At 39.2% G+C, this 17446-nt stretch overlaps 1 protein-coding gene across 2 annotated transcripts in view; it reads right to left on the bottom strand.

Annotated features, from left to right (window-relative positions):
• POLA1 (DNA polymerase alpha 1, catalytic subunit) overlaps positions 1-17446 on the bottom strand; it is a 302637-nt gene that overhangs the window by 230656 nt on the left and 54535 nt on the right. The gene's annotated exons all lie outside the window — the stretch shown is intronic.

Here is a 17446-nt window from a genome sequence, read left to right as displayed (position 1 = left end):
GATGTCCTGTACTAGAATAGAGGTCCAAAGTGTGATTATAGCAGCAATCTCCATTTTAAGAAATCCGTTTGTTCCCGTGAATTCGTCTTTCCTCTCTACATGTGAATTCAGTAGGTGAACATCAAGTAGTTAAATCTGAAGTCTATGATGGCAAGGAAAACACTGAACAGCTTCAAAAACAAACAGAAAACACAGAACACATGCACTGATTCAGTGAACTCTAATAAAAAGGAGAATTTTTAAAAACTAATTGATTTAAACAATCCTGCTTTAAGATCAACAGCCCAAGTTCTTCTCATGCTTTTTAATCTATGATCTATATCTCCTACACCTACCACAAATCCTATTCCAAAAATAAATGTCAACAGATGGACAGTAATTTTCTAATTTTCACATAGAATAATTTTAGAAAATAAACACAAAATCCTCCCAACCCCTCCAAAATCCTATAATAATAAGGCAATGATACAGATGTGGAAGGAGCCCACAGCTGATAAAGCCAGCTCCTTCAATAACCAAAACTAGTACACGTAGTTCCTTGTCAACCATCATCTCCAAATTTTGAAATTTTGGTTTGTTTAAACCAAAACAAATTATTTATAGCTTTTTTTCCCCAGCTCCTTTCCATGCCAGGTTTACCTAATCACCTACAATCACTATCCATAGAATTTGGCAACTCACCTCATCAGTCTTCACCTTTCTTCAGAAATCTGAAAACCAAAGCTCAAAAACCAAAGGAATAACTACACAAAACAGATGGAAAGCAGGTAGCTGAATTAATTCGACAAATACCAACGAAGCACCTACTATGTGCCAAGGTCTATGCTAGGGGCTGTGTTTGCAGGAGTGAGTTAAACACACTGCCTACCCCAATGGAGCTCATAGTTAAATACGGAAGATGTATATAAACAAGAAAACACATAAGTCAGTGATTACAAAATGATGAGAGCCAAAATGGGAATGAAACAGGCTGCTGAGCTAGAAAAGATCATGACAGAGAAACTCTTGCACCTGTGTACAAATAGACAAGTAGAGGAATGCTTACTTTTCACAACAGTAAAACACTGATGACAATCTAAATGACCATCACTTGAGAAAGGGAAAAATACATTGTAGAATATTCATATGATGGAATACTATACAGCAGTTCAAATAAATGATCAGATATGTATATATCAACATGGATATCACTCAAAAATATAATGTTGAGTGAAAAAAGTTGCAAACTGAAAAATGATAAGATACCATCCACATAAATTAAGTGAGCACATTCATAGGTAACAAAAACATGGAAAAAGGAAGGATACATATCAGCTTCATAACAGTTGCCTCTGGAGAGGAAAGGAGGAAACTGGGGAAGGGCACACATTACCAACCTCAACTATTTGTAATGCTCTCTTTTACTTAAAATAAAATCTGAAATAATTATGACAAAATCCTAACATGTATTAATTCTGGAAAATTGGCACATGGGTATATTTCACCCTATAAAATTAGTGAGAAAAAATTTTTTATTTAAAAATGAGAGATGGTAGTGTGCTGGATGGATCTATTTAGAAAGAGTAGTCAGGAAAGGTCTCATCAAGAAGGTGGCATAAGGCCAGGTGCAGTGGCTCACGCCTGTAATTCCAGCACTTTGGGAGGCCAAGGCAGGTGGATCACCTGAGGTCAGGAGTTCAAGACCAGCATGGCCAACCATGGCAAAACCCTGTCTCTACAAAAAATACAAAAATTAGCTGGGCGTGGTGGTGCGTGCCTGTAATCCCAGCTACTCAGGAGGCTGAGGCACAAGAATTGCTTGAACCCAGGAGGTGGAGGTTGCAGTGAGCCAAGAGCACCACTGCACTCCAGCCTGGGCAATAGAGCAAGACTCTGTCTCAAAAAAAAAAAAAAAAAAACCACCACACACACACAAGAAGGTGACATATAAGCTGAGACCTGAAGAGAGAAAAATACAACCCTGCACCAAGCCTGGGAAGGAGCATTCCAGGCAGAGGAAACCAGATGCACAAGGTCCCTATGGAGGGACAGAACTCATGTGTGTGAAGAACTGAAAGAATAGGGTAGCCCATGTGGCTGGACTAAAGCAGGGGTGCAGGTGAGGGAGCTGCAGGTGAGGGAGCAGCAGGTAGGAGGCACAAAAATGAGGTAAAACTAGAGGTAAAGTGATCCACGTAGGACCTTGGAGTCCAAGGTAAACTGAAATAGGAAGTCAATGAGGAATCAAAGCAGAATGATATGATGCAATTACACCTTAAAAATATAGGGTTGAGAATAGATTGGAGGGGACAAGAGTAGAACGGAGACACCACAGGGAGGCTGATGCAGTGATCCTGGCCAGAGATGATGGTGGTCTAAACTAATCAGAGCGGTGGCAGTGTCAATGGAGAGAAATGGATTAATCTGAATATTTTGGAAGTAACACTGGCAGGACTTAGTAATAACTGCACCTTACGACTGCAATGAGAAGAAAGTGACAGGAAAGAGCTATTTCTTAAATAGTATAAAAATACTGTTTGCCATTTTGTACCCACTACTTTAAAGCATTCTACTACATGTTGCTGAAGGACATGAAAAAACATGCCTGGCCCCTGAATCTATTTAGTGAAACTGAGTGAACAAACTTCGCAAACTCATGAATATCAAGCTCCTAAGAAGAAACAAATGTAAACATAAGCTGACCTCATTAAGTTGCAGAGTGAGGAAAATAAGTTTTAAATCAGTCATAAAAAGTGAGTTTTGAGGAAGACTGACAGAAATTACACTACACAGAAATTAGTGGTGTAGGTGGACAAAGGCACTAAAAGCAGAAGAAATGGCAAAGTAAAAACACAAACTTGAAAAATAACTGGGCAAATAGCATACGAACTGGCCTTTTTAGAGAAGACTGCTAAGCATTAAACAAGAGAAAAATGTAATTGGAGGTAAGAGGCTCTGAGGAGAGGGCAGACAGAATGGTAGAAGGTTGTTTATTTTTTAGCTAGCATTAACTGAGTACTTATTATGTATCAAACGCATTTCAAGGCATTAACACACATTATCTCATTTAATTTTCCCAACAACCTCACTGGGCATTTACCATTATTAAAAATGAGGAAGCTGAGGGTCAATGACATTAAGTAACTAGTTAATAGATCCCAACTCAGGGAGAAGCAAAACAGGAACACAGCTGTGTTTGCCTCCTCGGTCCACACACTTGCCTAGTAAAGCAGTAAGCTGTAGGTAGCAGGTATACAGAACAGGGAGTCTCAGGCACCCAGGCCTAGGCCTGGATTCCAGTTCTGACACTTAGGTGAGCTGTTTTACAAGTTACTTCCTTGTGCCTCAGATTCTTCATCTATAAACTGTGGATAATTACATTATCTTCCTACAGCAAATCAGCCTGACCACCATTACTGCACTCAAACAGCACCAACTAAAGTAAAAGATCACCTCCATATCCCAAAATTCAATGGAAATTTTTCAAAACTATCATCAGTGTCTCTTCCTGACAGTTGCCTACTACTTCCCTGAAATGCTCTTCACTGGTTTCACAACACCATGTGTTCCCACCTCTCCTCATTCTCTGGCTGCTCTTTCACGATCTACTTTCTAAAGCCCGTCCTCCTCTACCAAGTCATTAAATGCTGGGGTTCCTTAAGACTGAGTCCTACACCCACTTCTCTTTCCACTCTCTCCTCTCTCCCAAAGTAATCTCATCCATGTCCATGGCTTCATTTAACAATGACTATAAACCAATGACTCCCCAGTTTATATTCTGCAACCTCAAAATTAACATGTCTACGATCAAACTGTTCATCTTTCCCTCCTCCTGCCCCAAACCTGGTCATCTTCCAGTGCTCTTCATCTCAGTGAAAGGTACTCCATCTTCCTACACAAGTCAGCCAAGAGTTGACCTTGATACCTTCCCCATCCTAAGCCCCACATCCAATATACCACCCAGTTTTACTGATATGTTTTCTCTTAAATCTCTCTCATATCTGGGTCCTCCTCCCTCCACTGACTGCCATCACACTAGTCAAGCTACCACCATCACTTGCCTGGAATACTATTCTAATAATAGCTTGCTAATCAGTTTCCCCTCATCCACTCTGGTCCCTCCAACTCACTCAGGCAGAGTGATCTTCTCAAAATGGAAATGTGAGCCTATCTCCCCCAACATATAAAACCTATTAACATCTGGCCGGGCGTGGTGGCTCATGCCTGTAATCCCAGCACTTTGGGAGGCCGAGGTGGGTGCATCATTTGAGGTTAGGAGTTCTAGACCAGCCTGGCCAACATGGTGAAACCCCAACTCTACTAAAAATACAAAAATTAGCCAGGAGTGGTGGCGCACACCTGTAGTCCCAGCTATGCGGGAGGCTGAGGCAGGAAAGTCACTTGAACCTGGGAGGCAGAGATTGCAGTGAGCCAAGATCACGCCACTGTACTCCAGCCTGGGTGACAGAGCGAGACTCTGCCTCAAAAAAACAAACAAACAAACAATTAACATCTGCCCCTTGGTCAACACGGCCTGCAAAGCCTATATGGTGTGACCTTGATTACCTCTCCAGCCTCGCCTCCTATCACTCTCCCCTTCCTTTCTATGCTTCAGCTACCTCAGCCTTCTCAGTGCCCTGGCCACATAATGCTTCCAACCACCACAGGACCTCTGCACATGCTAGCCCTCACTCTAGAATGCTTATTCTTCCAACTCTTTACCTAGTTAACTCCAGACCACACTTTCTAGATCTCAGCTCAAGTACCAAAGGATCAGGAAAATTTTGACTTTTCAGTCCAGGTCAAGGGCCTTTGCTATCAAGACTCGGAAATTCATGTGTCTTTTCTTAGCACTTATTTTCTTTCAGAATGACATAATTATTCATTGACCATTTGATTAACAGCTCTCACCTACTGTACTGAACACTCCATGAAGACAAGGTCCTTGAATGCTTAAGTTTACCACTGTCTCCCTAACAGCAGCACCACGTGGCATGCCTGACACTTGCTAGATACTCGGAGCCTTGCACGAATGCTTCCCCTGGGTTGTTCTGAGAAACAATAGTAGATAGCCACTCTATGTTAAGGTGCTTTGTAACTGAAGCCCACTGGGCAGTAATTATCATCATCTAGCACCCCTCTGACAAGTGAAAAACCAGAGGCAGAATGGATGACTAGCTCAAAGCCACAAAAAGTAAACAAGAGGGTGAGCACCCTTGGTGTGCAGTCCAGGGCTTTCTCCAGTGCATACTCAGGCATTTCGGTAAGATTTTTGCACCTACAACAGATCCTTTCCCTTGTTTACTAGTAAGTAATCACAAGTTTAGCTTCCTAATCTCTAGCTCTAGTTTTACTGGAATCATTACCGAAGGCTTTCCTCTCAAGGCAGTGGGTCACAAGCAATGTCATTTGTCTCCATTTCCCTCCATGTACACACTCAGCAAATATCACTTGAAGAATTCCTGGCTATGAGGCAAGAACCAGTAATTGAATTAAATATATTCAGCCACTCTAAGCCAATCTTCTGAAGACAAATTATTTTTTTCTGCCCTATCAGGACATCATTAAAGAAGAAATACCCGGATTTTTCCTGTGATTATATTATCAGCTATCCATCACATCGTGCCATGCAGTCCAACGTAAATAGAACACGCACCCTACCCTGTTGGTCAGGGCTCAGAAATGTTACATGTGGCCTCAAGAACAATGTACATTATTAATAGCCCATGAGCTGATTCCTTTCTCCAAGCCACCACCCCCCAACCCTCCTCCTCCCTGCCTGCGGAAGGCACACCACCCTCCTGCACAGGGCTGAAAATGTAGTCTGTGGTTAAGTCAGCAGCAATGAAAAACCCATGAAACAAATATAGCCAAATGTCTGACACTCCAAATCATAAAAGAAACCTAATATCTTTGTTCCACTCCCATCCCTGCTCAACTCTTAGTCCTAAGGCAAAATAAATAAATAAATAAATAAATCTCATCACTAGCCTCAAAACAGCAAATCTTTTATCAAATTTAAAACAACAAAGCCAATAAAAACAGGTAATACAAAACCAAACCCAAGCCTATAAAGAAGAATTAGTAACTAGAAGAATTCCAAAGATGACACAGAAACCATTTCTGGAAATCACTCAGGCTTTGTTGCTCTTTTAAAAATGCGAGTAAAAATTCACTTTTCAGCTACATTCTATTTCATATTGCTTTTTAAAACAGAATTTTCAAAGAAAAAATTTTAATGTTGAGACTCATACATTCAAGCTTAAAAGGGATACAAGCCAATTCAACCACAAAATTAATAATAAAAAGGAAACAAGGACAGCTGCACAACCTGACGCTGGTACTAAATTTCAAAGTAGGTATAAGATCTCTAAAACCATGACCACAGGGCTCAGGAATCCCTGGCTGAAAATCAAACGGCTTCTTCACACATACATAAAACTATTCTTCTCCCCGCCTTCCAAAACTCCCACAACTTACCAAATGCAGCTCATTGTAATTTAACACAGTATTTATGATCTGGCAAATTGACACAGGCTCATGCTGCCCACTGAAATGATGACACACAAACAGAAGATACTAATTCTATTAGTCTTCCCTCAGTCAGCTGGTCCTGAGCCATAACAAGCCCAATGAGCTTGTTTTGTTTTTTAAATTTGACAGGGATGTGTCTTTAATGGGCCTGACCATACTGTTGTGACGAGTATGCTAAAGCCACCAGGCAGCTGAGGCTGCCAAAAGTAGGTTTTTCCAATTAGCAACAAATAGACTCAGCATGGCTAACATAAGGAGACAGTGCGGTAACATCCTGTACACCATCAGATTCAAACACTTGAGCATGTGATTCATTTGGGGGGTGGGAAATTTGCAATGTTGCTGAGTGCTGCCATGTCACCCATAAATCTATACCTGGGCAGATAAGGAAAGGGAAAGCCTGTGAGGTCAATATTTTGGTTTTCTAGTGATCCATTCTCTCCAATCCATCTGCAATTTGTGAAAAGATGAAAAAAAAATTATATGGGAGAAAAAAGTGAAGTTATATGACTATTCTTCCCTTTCCTTAAGAGAAGCACTATCCAGGAAATTGCCTACCTAGACCAACTGTAGAACCAGACAATTAAACCTTATACCAATTTCTATGCCACTGGTGAATAATGGTTAATAACTTCACACTTTTCTTTCTATCGCTTAACAAGGAGGGAATGGCACTTTCTAAATCATTACTGCTCTGTCATCTTGGTTCACTGCCAAAGCAAGGAGCTTGAGAACACCTGTCAAATAACACGTGGCTTGTGAAAAAGAAATAGATACCAAAATAGGTTTATTTAAAATTTTCACATATGTAGAAAAATGGAATGAATTTGGGTTAACAAAAGTCACTCATTCTGGTGAGGGGTGGGGAAGAAAAAGATTTCCAGGACTCAATTTATGTGATTCTAGTCAAAGTAATGAAACTTAATGTATCTCAGCAGAGATCAGTGGTGCTGACACAAGGTCAGTCTTAGTAGCATTTATCTTCTCATCCTTAGCCACATTCCCAATGGTTTCAGTAATTAAAAAGGCAAAATTACATGGCAAAAATACTCTGTCCCTATCTTTTCAGATAAAAGTTCCTAGGTTCCTACTACAAATGTATGAATTATCCTTTTTCTTGTTTGAGTATCCTGGCCATTCTTATAAATTCAAAATAGGCTTAAATATCAAGACCTTCTTTAAAAAATATACCACTTCCCTATCTACCCATCTATAACTACAGAAACTACTAAGTGAGTGTGATCCCAGAGGTAAGGCAAACAAACATCCACTATGTATAGCACAGGGCTTAGGGGCTAGGTAGAACAAAAAAAACATCTGAAATGCACTCCCTGACAAACTGAAGTAGAGGTTGGAGAATACAGAAATAATTTGAGGCTGCAGACTTTTGTTTTGTGTTAATACAAAATTTTTAAGTATTGATACTAGTTTATGCAGACCCATTTGAAAAATCTAGTAATAAGAAATCCAATATATGGGTGGAAAAAGGCACAAATTTGGATTGAGAATAAGGAAATTCCATCTTCCTTGATGAAAGAAGCCCTGGAATTTTAAAGATTAGTATTGACTGAAGATTCAGCAAGACTGGAGAGGCCAACTCACAACCCCAGGACCATATCTTATTACCTCTGACACTTAGTAGTATAATGTATGTGTAGGAGAGGGGTGCGGGTGCCCACACCTGGATTCCTTAAAGCGCAGGTAAAACTAAGATGTGGTGACCACTCAAAAACTTCAGCAAATGCAGGCCAGGCACAGTGGCTCACGCCTGTAATCCCAGCACTTTGGGAGGCCAAGGAGATCGACACCATCCTGGCTAACACAGTGAAACTTCGTCTCTACTAAAAATACAAAAAAATTAGCCGGGCATGGTGGTGGGTGCCTGTAGTCCCAGCTACTCAGGAGGCTGAGGCAGAAGAATGGTGTGAACCCGGGAGGCGGAGTTTGCAGTGAGCCAAGATCACGCCACTGCACTCCAGCGAGACAGTGCGAGACTCTGTCTCAAAAACAAAAAAACAAAAAACTTCAGCAAATGCAAAGGGGATAAACAAGAAGATGCCTAAATGGTCTCCTTGATGGAGCTTTCTTCTCTTACACTCCCAGACCCCAGGCAAGATTTGACCTAGTCTTTGTCTTCCCAGCTGTCTCTTACATCAACTGGCTTGTGTCCTCCTAAACCTGTACCTTTCAACGTCCAAAAACCCAAAAGGCACACAGAGGCCAATATCCATGCATCTTGGAGATGCTAATTTCCAACTATTAAGAAAGAAGAATAAGGTTATTCTGAATTTGTCTCAAGTCTAACATCTTAGCCATTTTGAAAGAAATACTCAGTATTTTCAAGCATATAGAGTAAAATCAAGCTTAAGTGTAACCCACTTATTTAATCTCTATAAATGCAACACTGTTATAACAGAGTATATATAACATATATATTACATGCTTACCATATACTTTTCATATAAGTATATATTGTTTATAATGCAAGCATATATAATAAGCATGAATTATTCTATATACTTGAATTTTTATCATCGCATTTCTCTCAAATTACTGAAAGTCTAAGTTATAATCTGGACTGGTCTTCCATGGGGTGTTTCCAAAGTACAGCTTCCTTTTTTCACCTTTATTTGAAAGTACCAACATTACTTTCATCAATTTTTGAAAGAATGTAGACAAATGGACAAGCAAACAGATGGTTCCTTAGTACAAGTTCATCACTATAAACGATCTGCAGATAAAATGTCACTTACTTAAATGTATATAGTTGTTTCTACAGTACAGGCTGAGTATCCAAAATGCTTGGAACCAGAGTGTTTGAATTTGGAATTTTGGAATATTTACATTATACTAGTTGAGCATCCCTAATTCAAAAATCTGAAATACAAAATGCTCCATGAACATTTCCTTTGAGTATCATGGTGGCACTTAAAGTTTCAGAGTTTGGGCTGGGCGCAGTGGCTCATCCCTGTAATCCCAGCACTTTGGGAGGCCAACGCGGGAAGATCACAAGTCAGGAGCTCAAGACCATCCTGGCTAACACAGTGAAACCACGTCTCTACTAACAATACAAAAAATTAGCCGGGCGTGGTGGCGGGTGCCTGTAGTCCCAGCTACTCGGGAGGCTGAGGCAGGAGAATGGCGTGAACCCAGGAGGCGGAGCTTGCAGTGAGCCGAGATAGCACCACTGCACCCTAGCCTGGGCAACAGAGCAAGACTCTGTCTCAAAAAAAAAAAAAAAAGTTTCAGATTTTGGAGCATTTCAGATTTTTAGATTAGGGACACTCAACCTGTATTTAATGGTATATGAAGAACCTAGGCTCTGAAATAACTATTAATTTGTACTAAGAAGAATTTCAACTCATTCCATCTGAATTACCACAAATTCTAAATGAGTAGAATGTGAATTAATAAAGCCGAATAGTATGTGTTATCAGTTCTGAAGAACTGCCAGGAATTTAGAATCCAAACATCCCTGAAATATGACAATAGAAACGAAATTTAAAAATTATCTGGCTTCAAATTTTATAATGTAAGCAACTTTGAAAGTGACAGGTAATTCATGATCACTAACAAACGATATTGCTTTTTTTAACATAAAATATGTCTGCCAAAATACATTAAACCTTCATATTAGCCTTAAAAGAAATTCTCATATTAAAAAAAATCAAAATGTTAGTAGGTCAGCTGAAGTTAAAAGTAGTCTTAATGGTGGCTATAAAAATTCTGGAGACAGAATTAGAACTCATCCCTCCTACCACCCACACAGTTTAAATGGGTCTGGTTTGGCAAGAAAATTCTTCACACTGCCATGTTTTAGGTGACAAAAGTATACATTTTTAAGGCTAAAGTTTTCCCTCAGGCTACATAAGAGGCCAGAAATGAAATATAAGAACCAGCGTTCTTTATCATTTTTCACATCATGGTCCCCTTTGAGTCTCTTAAATGCTATGCATCCTCTCCTCCAAAAAAGTACACATATGCACAGACACACAAAATATTACATACAACTTCAGCAGATTCACAGACCTCCCCTTTACTCTACTTGGGTTGAGGGAAGTTCTCATATGACAATCTAAGAATCAGTAAAATTTCAATTTTTTTTTTTTTTTGAGATGGAGTCTCGCTCTGTTGCCCAGGCTGGTGTGCAGTGGCAGGGTCTTGGCTCAGTGCAACCTCCGCCTCCCGGGTTCAAGCAGTTCTGCCTCAGCCTCCTGAGTAGCTAGGATTACAGGCACCTGCCATCACGCCCGGCTAATTTTTTGTATTTTTAGCAGAGACGGGGTTTCACCATGTTGGCCAGACTGATCTTGAACTCCTGACCTCAGGTGATCCACCCGCCTCAGCCTCCCAAAGCGCTAGGATTACAGGCGTGAGCCACCGCGCCCGGCCCAAACTTTGTATTTTTTATATGCCCAAAAGATTGTTTTCCTTCCTTCTTACCACCTTTAGTGTAATTTCCTCTATTTTCACTGACTATATCGCTACTGTTGGAAATATGAGTTACTCTTTCATGACTATCTTTTAGACCACAGGCTCACAAGCTTTTTCTGTAAAGGGCCAGATAGGACATATTTTAGACTTTGGAGTTCACTCAGTATCTCTGGCAACTACTCAACTCTGCTGTTGTAGCACAAATGCAGCCATAAATAAATGGGTAGGGCTGTGTCCCAATCAAACTTAATTTACAAAAACATACGGTTTTGAGTTGAGTTAGCCCATGGGTCAAAGTCTGCCAACCCCTGGAATACAGGAACAATACAGGAACGTTCAATAACTCTACAAGGAAGCACAATTAGATTCCTAACTTGTATCATTCCTAAAAATAATTTCTGGAAGGATTAAAGACCTAAATAAGAAAAGCCAAACCTTGCAACTTTTAGAAGAAAACAAGGGAGAATGTCTATGTCACTAGAGGAGGGAAAGATTTCTTGTGGGAAAAAAACCCACATAGTGTAAAGAGGAAAAAATTAAATATCTGGCATTAAAATTAGAAACTTCTGCATAATGAAAGACTACAAATAAAGTAAAAGGACAAGCTACAGACTGAAAGAGATATCTGCAGCACAAATGACAAAACAAGGATTGGCTTTTGAACACCTAAGAATACTAAGAGACATACAAACCAACAAAATAGAACATCTATGTTCTATTCAGACAAGAAAATGGAAGAGTTAATAAACACATGAAAAGATGCCCAACTTAACTCATAATTTTAAAATGTAAATTAAAATCACAATGAGATATCCTTTCATACTCATGAGACTAGCCAAAAAATACTCAGATAACAAGTGCTGCAAGGATGTGGAATATCAAGGATTATGCAACAAGTCTAAGTATATATATAGTAAGTTTAAAATACCTCAACAGAGAACTAAACAAAAATTCAAAGAAGCAAAATTGTATATCAAAATCATTTCCAATTCTCTTAAGATTAGCCTCTGATACTATGACTTGAGGGAGTTATGTATTGTGGCTCCAGCCAGACATATGAATTTAGCTACTTGATTTTTAAAAATGAGCTTGCTGTGATAAATTAAATGGTTGCTCTTATCAATAAAGCCTCATATACTGCTGTGGATGTTGTACAAATTCCACTCCTAGAAATATACCAGAGAAACTCTCACAAAGGTGGTGTTGTCTACTTCAGTACTGTTTGTAACAGCAAATAATTAAGACAAATGAAAACTTGGAAACCTAAAGATATGGATGATGGCAGAATTAAAAAATACACTGTGCTATATTTATTCATCGAAATATTATATAATAGTTAACATGAATGAATCAAATCTAAAAACGTATCAAGCCGAATATACTTAAAATGTGGCATACAGAGTAGAGTTTTTCTCCTGCTTTTCCAAACTGCAAAAGAATATGTATAGCATGACAACACACCACATGTATATACATGTTGCAGAAGCAAAAAAGAACAACCCATGGGCAAGAATGACAAAACCAACTCTGGGCAAGTTACCTCCGAAAAAGAAAAAGAAATGAGAGAGGATAGGGAGGAAATGGTCTTTAGCTGTCTCTACAATATTTTATTGCTTTTAATTTTTTAAAGAAAAACTAGGCTATTAAGAGATTGCAGCGGGGCATGGTGGCTCATGCCTGTAATCCCAGCACTTTGGGAGGCTGAGGCGGGCGGATCACCTGAGGTCAGGAGTTCAAGACCAGCCTGACCAACATGGAGAAAACCCATCTCTACTAAAAATATGAAATTAGCCGAGTGTGGTGGCACGTGCCTGTAATCCTAGCTACTTGGGAGGCTGAGGCAGGAGAATCGCTTGAACCCGGGAGGCGGAGGTTGTGGTGAGCCAAGATCACGCCATTGCACTCCAGCCTAGGCAACAATAGCGAAATTCTGCCCCCCTCCCCCCCACAAAAAGAAAGAAAGAAAAAAGATTGCAAAAGTGAAATTTTTGGTTATTTACAGGTAAAGATGAAAGACTTCTCTTAATATTTAATTGTAAAATTCTTCAGTCACTCATTCTCTTTCATCACCAACACCAACGAAGGCTAGAGCCCTCTGTCCTAGTGCCATTCCCAAGGGATCCTGATAGGTGCTACCACATCACCAAGAAAATCTCAGAAAGGCTTGCCAAGATTGTAATGTTTGCATTAATGATTTGGATACACTTTTAATGTGCACAAATTCCAGCTCCAACACAACTAAAAGCCAGGCAGTCTACGACCAACTGGCAAGCAGGCTGGCAAAGACTTATTTCAGCCTATCAGGTAGGAAAATGAAAATGCATGGACTCTCTACCTAAACATCAGAGCATACATTTTAAAATGCAATAAAAAAATCCAGATCAAAAATGGTTTTCTCAAGGACACAGAAATAAGAGAGTAGAGAAATAAAAGAATACCAATGTCAGTAAGTACTAATTATTCCATCAAGACAAATAGTCCCGTTAAATTAAAGTTATGCAATGAGTATACTTATAAGTACATAGTCAGTTTTAAATTCCCCAATAAGGCCAGGCACAGTGGCTCCTATCTATAATCCTACAGCTTTGGGAGGCCAAGGTGAGAGGATCCCTCGAGGCCAGGAGTTGGAGACCAGCCTGGGCAATACAGCAAGACTCCATCTCTACAAAAAATAAAAATAAATTTGCCAAGGATGGTGGCATATGCCTGTAGTCCTAGCTACTAGGGAGGCTGAGGCGAGAAGATTGTCTGAGTCCAGGAATTCAATGCTGCAGTGAACTATGATCACACCACTGCCCTCCAGCCTGGGCAAGAAAGTGAGACCCTGTTTCTTAAAATAAAATAAAATAGGCCTGGCGCGGTGGCTCATGCCTGTAATCCCAGCACTTTGGGAGGCCGAGGCGGGCGGATTACGAGGTCAGGAGATCGAGACCATCCTGGCTAACACAACGAAACCCCGTCTCTACTAAAACTACAAAAAATTAGCCGGGCGTGGTGGTGGGCGCCTGTAGTGTAGTCCCAGCTACTCGGGAGGCTGAGGCAGAGGAGAATGGCGTGAATCCAGGAGGCGGAGCTTGCAGTGAGCCGAGATGGCGCCACTGCACTCCAGCCTGGGTGACAGAGAGAGACTCAATCTCAAAAATAAATAAATAAAATAAAATAAAATAAAAAATTTCGCAATAAAAAAATTCAAAAAGGCAAAATTATATATCAAAATCATTTCCAATTTCCTTTAGATTAGCTTCTGATACTGTGACTGAGGGAGTCATGTATCGTGTCTCCATGGCCAGAAATCAGAATTTAGCTACTTGATAGAAGAATTAACTTGCTATGATAAATTACTGTTCCTATCAATATAAGTAATGATTAAAAAATCATAATTATTTTAAACACTAGAGTATTACAATCCTTTGGGCCAGTTTTAGCTTTTCTTTAATAGTTCCAAAATTAACAAAAGTCTAAAATGTGGACAGATTTAACTCATTAAATTGCCTTCACTATTGTTCACAGAATAAAATCCTTAATTGATTAATGATCTCAGGGTGTCTATCGCCACCTAGTGAACAATCACTTCAATTACCACATCAGACATTTGACAACTGATACACCTTTTCTTTCCGGTTTAAACATATATGTCCACTCAGTGCCACAGGCTTGCCCAATTTCTTTTTTATGCCTCTCTACACACGCATTGAGAACAAACACAAATACAGATTGTATTTCTATAGATTCACAGAGTACTTCTCTGAAACACTGACTTCATTACTTTTAAATAACGTACACACTGTGAGATCCCTCATACAATTCCTTACCCATTAGCTCATTCCTCTACCACAAAGCAATTCAAAATCATGGAAGAGTTTAAGCGTGAAAGATCACACCTGTGAAAAGACAATATTGATGCCCATTTGACACAATTACTAGCACTTTTATTATAAACCTGTTTTAAAAAGTACAATTAGTAATTACTCTGCGTATTCTAGCAGCCATAATACATTTGATTACAGAAATTATTAGGTCGCTAGAGCCAAACCTGCACGATTCCAACAAAACTGAGCAAACACAAAATAGACTTAAAAATAAAAAGGAAAAGGCTTCAAGGCCTCCCTAGGCTGTGTATTAATCCACATCCAAATGCAACATTTTATAATCTTTTGCAATGGCATGCTACCAGGTTTCCTTCTCATTAATTTCCACTTGAAACTTAATCTAATTTATCCCACAAGGACTTTAAAAGCAAAGAATTTGTAAGATCTGCAGGTTACTATATTATTCTGCCCACTCGTATCTTGTCACAAAAAATACTAGTTTAATAAGTTACAAAGGTATTCCAAAATCTCAGCACACTGGCTCTCATTTTCACTTCACTCCTCCTACCTCTTTAATAATTAAGAGACGCTAACCCAAAGAAAGATGATCAGACTACTTCCATCCACCAATGCTAACAATTATCACCAATACTTTAACAATCATTTTTATATTAGGAAATAATATTTGTAAGTGACTTTGAATCTTCTTCTAGAATAAGATTTCCTGGGAGAAACTGCATAATTATTATTTCTCAGTAGCCTCATATTACTTCAAAGGCCTACTTTCCAGAGTTTTATTTATCCTTATTTGAGGGAAACAGCAAAGGGTAAAGAGAAAAGAGGAAAGCAGATACCAAGAATTTAAATCACATACAAGTAGTTCTAGTTTGTCTGAAATCCTTTGTTTTTTAGTGGAGAGAACAGGGTTTTTTTTATAGTTCATTTATTAAAGATTTGTTATTGTTATATTTTATATAACAGAAAAATAAAAATTGTGTTTAAACTCGCTATTAAAAATCCAGCTAAAGAAAACCATTGCCCTTAAAATACAATGGATTAGGAGGGTGGGGGAGATCACTGGACAAATTTGGGGCTTATCATTATCAACAGTGCCCTTTTAAGCTCGTGGATTTCTGAGCCAATGCAGAAAATGTAACAACAGGGATTTCCCAACAGCAAGAGGCACTCTCCAAGGGAGTAAATTGTCAACTATTGCCTCTCATGAGAAACTTAAGAGTAACCTTGATCCAATCTCAATAGTCAACCCATGTATTATCACCCAGTTGGGGCACAGTGAGTGCATTTTCTAATACAAAAATAAGATGGTATTCCATCAGAAGCCACTGGATACATGTAAAGAAATAAAATTTAAATAATTTTAAAGTAAACTTAGCTTAAGAAACTGAAAACATCCTTCCCTTCCCTCACTTCAGCTAGCCCTTAAAACACCTATATCTTTCTCACGTAAAAGAGACCTGTGTCTTGAGATGGGTACCAAAAATTATGATCTTCCTGTAATAAGAGGTAGAATATAAAGCAGAACCAGAGTCATAAATGACATCTTGAGATGGAAGAGACAACCCTACTGTACTAAAAGGATTTACATTCAAAATAGCCACTTGTTATACTTTATCTCTGAGTTTTAACTTCCTCAGAAGTTTAAAATGAAAACGTTATTATCTATTTCAAAGGATTCTTGTGTAATTTCAGTGAAATAATGCATAAGAAAGCTTCTGTCACATCACTGGTGTTCAATACATGTTTTGCCCTTCCGGTGTCCTAAGACAAATCTTTGAGATAGGGCTGCCAACAGAAGAGTGATTCTGAACATCCTGACATTTATTTCATATACCAGCTAGATCTGCACTGTCCAACACAGTAGCCACTAGCTACATTTGTCTATTTAAGTTTAAATTCATTTTAATTAGAATTAAAGCAATCTAAAAATCCAGTTCCTCAGCTAGTTGGCACTAGCCAGATACCAGGTGCTCACTGGCCACTTGTGGCTAGAGACTACAGCACTGGATAGTGCAGATGGAGAACATTTTTATCATCATAAAGTTCTACTGGACAGAGCTGGTCTAAACTCTAAAGCAGAGGTCAGCAAACTTTTTTTCTAAAAAAGACCAGAGAGTAAATGTATCAGGCTTTGCGGGCCATATGAGCCTCCATTTTTTCTACTCAGCTCTGCTCTCATAATACAAAAGCAGCCACAGATGATATGTAAACAAATGAGCTTAGCTCTGTTCCAATAGAACATTATTTACAAAAATAGATGGCAGGCTGCATTTGGCCCAATGGCCATCATTTGCCAACCCCTGCTCTAGAGCATTCAGAGTCCAGACCCCCCAATATAAGCATTTTTCCCATGACCACTACCTACCTCCTTTAAGGCTAAATAGTCTTAAACCCACAGACAAGGAGTTAAATGGAATTTAATATTCAGCGTATCTATTCTTTTACAAATTAAGAAAAACCCACGCACATAGTACTAAAACAGTTGAAGCTTACAGTATTCATAAAGTGACGTACCTAAATTCTATTTGGTACTTGGCCCATCTTATTAAAGCCAATAACTCTCAATCCATAACTCCTGTCTTGACATATTCCTGGAATTCTGGATCTATACATCCAATGGCCTCCTTATTATGTCTGGAATTCTATTACTCATGCCAAAGGCAACACATCCG

This window comes from Nomascus leucogenys, chromosome X (assembly GCF_006542625.1).
Source record: "Nomascus leucogenys isolate Asia chromosome X, Asia_NLE_v1, whole genome shotgun sequence".
Taxonomy (NCBI): Eukaryota; Metazoa; Chordata; class Mammalia; order Primates; family Hylobatidae; genus Nomascus; species Nomascus leucogenys.
This window is presented reverse-complemented; position numbering and strand designations above follow the sequence as displayed.